The sequence below is a fragment of the Rhinolophus ferrumequinum genome, chromosome 11 (assembly GCF_004115265.2).
Source record: "Rhinolophus ferrumequinum isolate MPI-CBG mRhiFer1 chromosome 11, mRhiFer1_v1.p, whole genome shotgun sequence".
In the NCBI taxonomy this organism is placed as follows: Eukaryota; Metazoa; Chordata; class Mammalia; order Chiroptera; family Rhinolophidae; genus Rhinolophus; species Rhinolophus ferrumequinum.
The window spans coordinates 48,813,393-48,819,392 of NC_046294.1; the positions used below are offsets into that span (position 1 = coordinate 48,813,393).

General features: G+C 44.8%; 1 protein-coding gene across 5 annotated transcripts in view; it reads right to left on the reverse strand.

The window, feature by feature from the left end:
- FAM168A (family with sequence similarity 168 member A) overlaps positions 1–5,406 on the reverse strand; it is a 149,773-nt gene extending 144,367 nt beyond the window's left edge. For 2 of the 5 annotated variants that reach the window (XM_033121490.1, XM_033121489.1), the window contains exon 1: positions 5,143–5,383. The gene's annotated coding sequence lies outside the window, so the exon portion shown is untranslated. Of the gene's footprint in view, positions 1–5,142 lie in introns of all 5 variants that reach the window. The other 3 variants (XM_033121491.1, XM_033121488.1, XM_033121492.1) reach the window with 3 other exon arrangements.
- Between the last annotated feature and the right edge of the window lie 594 nt (positions 5,407–6,000).

Here is a 6,000-nt window from a genome sequence, read left to right on the forward strand (position 1 = left end):
CCAAACACCACAAGCTTTTTGCCAGTGTGGGATGCCCCGATTTCAGGTTTATAAACTAAGAGGGGGGGCAAAAAACCAACTAACGTTTATATAGTCCTTTACAGTTTAAGAAGCATTTTCACATTTATTATCTCATATGAGCCTAATTTTACAGATAAGTAAACTGAAGCTCCAACAAATTATTAATGAATTTGGATTTCAAATCTCTTAGACAAAAAATTCTTGGTGTTTAGGTTGCTCAGCTTCTGATACAAATAACTGATATGTATACTATGTATCCTATTCATGGTACTCTCTGTACAGCAGAAACAGAGCCTCCTACACAGTCAGGTGAGGATCACGTATGAGACTGTATTTCTAGAAAAAGAATGATGCACAAAACTTCTGAGCAAAAGAGTTAAGTGACTTACTAAACTATGACATGAAGTTCGAAGCTGGTATAACGAAGAATTAGTCTCTAGTAAATAAAGCTGGAAGACAGTGCTCTTTCACAGCTAAGACTCCCTCCCATTCCTATTTCCAAATATCGTAGAGCCACATCTGGATACTGCAAACTGCCTTCCTCTTGCTATCTAGAGTACCCATACGTGTATGCATATACATACATATACTGAAGAATAAATATGTATATTTATATACATATAAATAAGAAGTGTTGCTGAGTAATGGGACTTCAGACAATAATTTTGCTTCCTTTTACTTTTTTGTAACTTCCAATTTCTACCATGAGCATATGCTATTTTAACATTGAAAGTAATAAAGCTCTTGTAAAGTTAAAAAATAAGAATAAAGCAAGTCAATTATGTATGTAAGAAAACATACAGCATAATTCTATCTATATAAAGTTGCAAAGGTAAAGAACGTATTGTTTAGGGTATGTACTAGTTTGGTAAAGCTATAAAAAAAAAGCGAGGGAATGACACACAAAATTTAGCAGACTGGTTACGTCTGAGAGAGCAAGATTCAATCAGGCAGGGAATCACAAGAGGCTTTCAAGATACTAGAAATCACCTTTTTATTAAGCTGGTAACAAAAACATAGATCTTCAATTTATCATTCTTTAATTTGAAGATTTATGTTATATGCACTTTTATATCTATGACTTGTTTCACAATTTAAAAGAAGATAAAACAGGGTTGAAGAATCAGAATTTTGGGGCTGTAATCCAGACTCTTCCATTTCCTAACTGTAACTAACAAGCAAGTCATATGACCTCTCAGAGTAGTTTTTTCTTACTTTATCGATGAGGAAGCTAATATATTTAGTACTTGACTGTTTAAAAGTTCCTAGACTACAGTACAAACATGCAAGTACACAGGTAACCTATGAGATGATAATACAAAGTAACACCTCCTTAATAATAATACTGAGAACTCAATGGCAGTAGGACACACAAGGCATTCACATTCTAGTCACTTCCTATCTAATGGCAACAATTAATTTTTTTTACTGTGTACTATGTAACACACTGTGTTCCATGCTTCCACAGATTATTCTGTTTAATCCTCAAAACAACTTTATAAGATTAGTTCTTACACCCACTTAACAGATGAGACCATTGTGCCCAAGGTCACATAGCTAGTCAATGGTGGACAAACTTCAGAACCCAGACTCTTCACCAGCACATTAGTTTTGCCTCACCGCTCTCACTCTATTTATTAAATAGTCTGCCTCTTCCACAACACTGAGAGCTCTTTGACAACTGTTTTTTGTTCATTTTCATTTCTCCTGACACTTAGCTGTCAAAAAGTAAATAAATAGTGAACAAATATTTCATATATTCACAGCGTTTTCAGGACAAAGTTATTTCAGGACATGAACTGATTTGTTCCCCTTGACAACTTTGTGAAGTATGAAAGCTTTTTTTTTTTTTAACTATTTAAACCACATTTAAGTGTATAATTCAGTGGAAGTACATTCACAATGTCGTGTAACCATTACCACTAAGTATGAAAGGTTTTTAATGACTATTGAAATCATTCAGCTATCAAGTTCCAGAACACGGATTTGAATCCAGGACTCTTGACGTCTAAATTCACAGGCTATTCATCCTACCAAGGTGCCTGTCTACTAATACATCCATCTGCTCTCCTCTTCTCACCAGTTACGGAGAGAATCAAATAATGAAAAGATACTAAACCACTTTACATACATTTCTACAGCACAGGTGACCACAGCTATGAAGGGAAAAAAAAAAATCCACAAAGACGTTTCTCCCAGGCAATTCCTTTTCATTTTGAGCTTTCCAAAACTAGGGCTTTAATATAAACATCCCACTTCTAGATAAAGCCTGCAGATCCACAAAGCAATGTCAGGACCCCAGAGTAAAGTTATGAGGAGAAACGCTTGCATTAATTAGATTACACTCTCATCGAATTAGAGGTAACGACTTAAACCTGATTTTCATTCTAATACAGAAAGCTTCCTCTCACTTCCAAGGATAAGTCCAACCTTCCACCATTCTGCCCGTTTTGGGGGGGAAAAAATTCTGAATATTGGGTATTTTTATTTGCGCAACTGTGAAAGCCAAGGAAAATGGTGTTTGTGAGCTAAACTCTAAAGCTTAAACAAAAAGAATTATTTTGATCCTGCTGGTGCCGATTTTATCCTCTTTACATTCCTCCCCATTTTTTCCTCAGAGTTCTAATCAATAGCCACTTCGTTTAAGGTATCATACTTAACGCAATTCAGTCCAGAAAACTGCTTCGTCCATGCACACCCCGCTACCTCCCCATTCGGCCATGAGAATAAGTATATCATTAAGCTTTAAATAAAATTTCTAATAAATGGAGATATTGTTTCTGTAGTTAATGTAATGTGTCCTCTAAATGTAATGTAAGGCCATCCTCTAAAAAATAAAACAAAAATGATTCTATATGCTTTATCCACATTTGACCGAATTCTGACCACCTGAATTCAATTTATAGAAATATAGTCCGATTCTTTTAAATCTCATCAAGTAATGTCAGAAGAGAATCAAATGAAAAACTCCACCAATACCAAAACCATCTTACCAATGAATATTTATGATATTTCCATATTTCCTGTCTTCCCTCTGTTTACTTAAAGCGGTGGTGCCAAGATTCATCTCAGGATTGTTAGCCTGCAATACAATGATGGGCCTAATTGCCTTGCAAACCAGGACACCAATAAATGGAGCCTTCAAGCAATCAATTTTTAGAGGAGAAAAAAAAAGGCCCAAGCTCTTTCTGCATACATGCACGCTGCCTGACTAGAAGATGAATTCAGCTTTATATTTTTCAGTCTCATTCATCAGTTCTCAAGCAAGGAACGCTCCCTTTGCTACCTCAAGCTCATCAAATCTATTGAATTCTAAATTCCAGGACTAATTTTTAAATGCACCAAGGGGAAGGCAGAAAAGACGCAGAGACATCATATAGAAAGACATCTATCACATTCCAGTTTCATCTTCTCCACCTTTAGTTTGGGAGTGGGCTTTTCTCTCCAAACTTTGTTTTTATATCAATACAAGCATACCTCCTTTTATTGTGCTTTGCTTTGTTGCGCTATACGAATGTTGCAGATTTATACGAATGTTGCAGTTTTTACAAATCGAAGGCAAGACCCTCCACCAGCAAGAAGCACACAACTCACGTGATGGTAACACTCACTTTATTGTGATGGTCTGGACCCAAACCTGCAGTACCTCCAAGGTGTGTCTGTAACAGAAGACATGCTCCCCTCCTTCATTCTACCTTAACTGAAGCCTCTCTCAACTTTCCCCTTTGGGTTGATTTACTTCCAAATATAATACTAATATACATGCAACAAAAAGATGAAACTAACAGCTTACCACGTCCTCTGGGAGTCTTTCATGTACCTTCTCTGTCCCCTGCAAAGTCCCTGTGATTACTGTCTTCCCCCGACCACAGCCTCCAAAGCTGTCCATTTAAGTCCAGCCCTTCACCTGCTTCTGCCTGTTGAAGGCCATCCAAATCCTTCCCCTGCGTCTTCCCAGCATTGCTCCTGCCCCCTCCACAGCCTCCCTGCCCGTCCACACCAACCCGATGTCTCCCACTCCGTAAAGAACCCCTCTGCACCTCCCCATTAGCAACCATCTCGCCAGTCCTACCAGTTCTTCTCAGACATTCCTTCTCCAAAACTCCCTCTGCCACCTTGACCAGGGGACATTTTCTTCAAGACACCATCCCCCAACATTGCTCACCACCTGCCACTCTTCTTTCAGTGAATCGAGCTCAGCGGTGACTTCTGTGCCCTCTGCCTTAACCCTGCACCCAGAGAGCCACCAATGCCCCTTCCAGTGGTTCTAAGATCACCCGAAATCCCATCCTACTGTGCACCCCCCTCCGCCTTCCGCCCAATTTCAATCCTTGTCCGCCCATTTTGGGCCTAATTTCTAATTTACCCCGCTCCTGCCAGGTCACCATTACACTCCCCTCATTGAAAGTCCCACTCCCACCAGCTCCCCAGGAACACCCCAAATTCTACCTCCTCTGCTCTTCTAACCCACGCGATTCCGTAAGTCTCCACAAATTCCACCACCCTGAGATGGCAAACGCCTACTTCAAGCTCAGGTCTCAACCCACGCCAAGCCCCCCACCCCCAGCTTCCACCACCTCTATTAGCCTGCCCTAGGTCCACCCCCAGTTCCAACCTCCTGAATTAACAATCCCCCCCCCCCGCGCCAGGGTCCTATCCAACCCTGCAATCCCACTCTCTATTGAAATGATCTCCTTACCCCGCACCCCAGCTCGGATCCCAAACTGTCAACTGCTCCAGGCCAACCCCAAATCCACCACCCTCATTCAATCCCCTCCCCCATTAAAAGCCATCCCACTCCAGTCTCATCATCCAGCTCGCCCCTAAACCATCCCAAATTCCACCCCAGCCCCCCGAACCCACGTTCCTGTCCCAGGTCCGGTTATTCCCCATTAAAAGTCCCCTTCTCCTGTGGCCCCCCAACCTGCTCGGGTCCCACCCTCACCCCACCCCCAGCCCGCGCCTGGACAAGTCTCCCCTCCCAGCCTGCCATTCCATCGCGACCTCAACCCCCTTCCCCCAACCCGCGCTCACGCAGCCTCCACTCTCATTCTCCCCGGTACCACCGGCCCAGGCTCAGGGCGAGCGGACCAGGGGGCGGTGGGGGGGGGGTCTGCTCACCGGAGAGCCGCTGCAGGCGAAAACGGCGACGGCGGTGGCTGAGGTGGCGATGCCCTTGTCTTCTCTAGAGGGTACAGAGGCGACGCTCTCGCTCCCTCGCCCGTGTCCAGTAAGGTGGCGGATGGCGCGCAGGGACCGGGATCCTCCTCCTCCTCAGCGACTCGGCTCTGAATCCTCTGCAGTAGCCGCCGAGAAGCCCGACGGATGGGGGGAGGGGACGTTCGGCTGCGGGCGAGGGAGGAGGAGGCGAAGGGAAGGGGCGGGGGACCTATAAGGACGGGGAAGGAGGAGCCGGCGCAGCGCCGCGACACGTCCCACAGCCTCAGCTTGCCGGGACCACAACTCCCGGCATGCCCCGCTCCGACCCGCGCGCGGCCTGCGGCTCCTGCCGCGCGCCCAGTGCGGTGGGGCGGTGCCCTCCCCGGTCATGGACAATGGAATAAAGTCAACCATCCGCGGGCGGTTTTGTAGACTCAAAGACCACATGTGAAGGAAGTTAGGTCACCCACGCGGCTCCATTATCCCCAGGTAGCGATGTTCTCAGCATCTCCAACCTCTTTACCCGGGCGCGCGCACACAATGCCCCCCCCACCGCTACCGACGCTCGCTGGACTACATTTCCCAGCATGCCCCCAAAGTCTCCTGCCCTCCTTCCGGGCCCTTCTCAGGCCCGGTACTACAATTCCCAGGGACTGTGGTCCCTGCAATATGCTGGGAGATGCAGTTCTCAGTTCTGCCTCCATGTTAAGAAAAAGAAGTGAAGCAAAGGGAAAAGGGAAGGAATTTGCCAACCCACCGAAGAGAGGCCTAAATGAGCTACATCACCTGTGAGACTGTACTTTCTTCGCCATCCCAGTT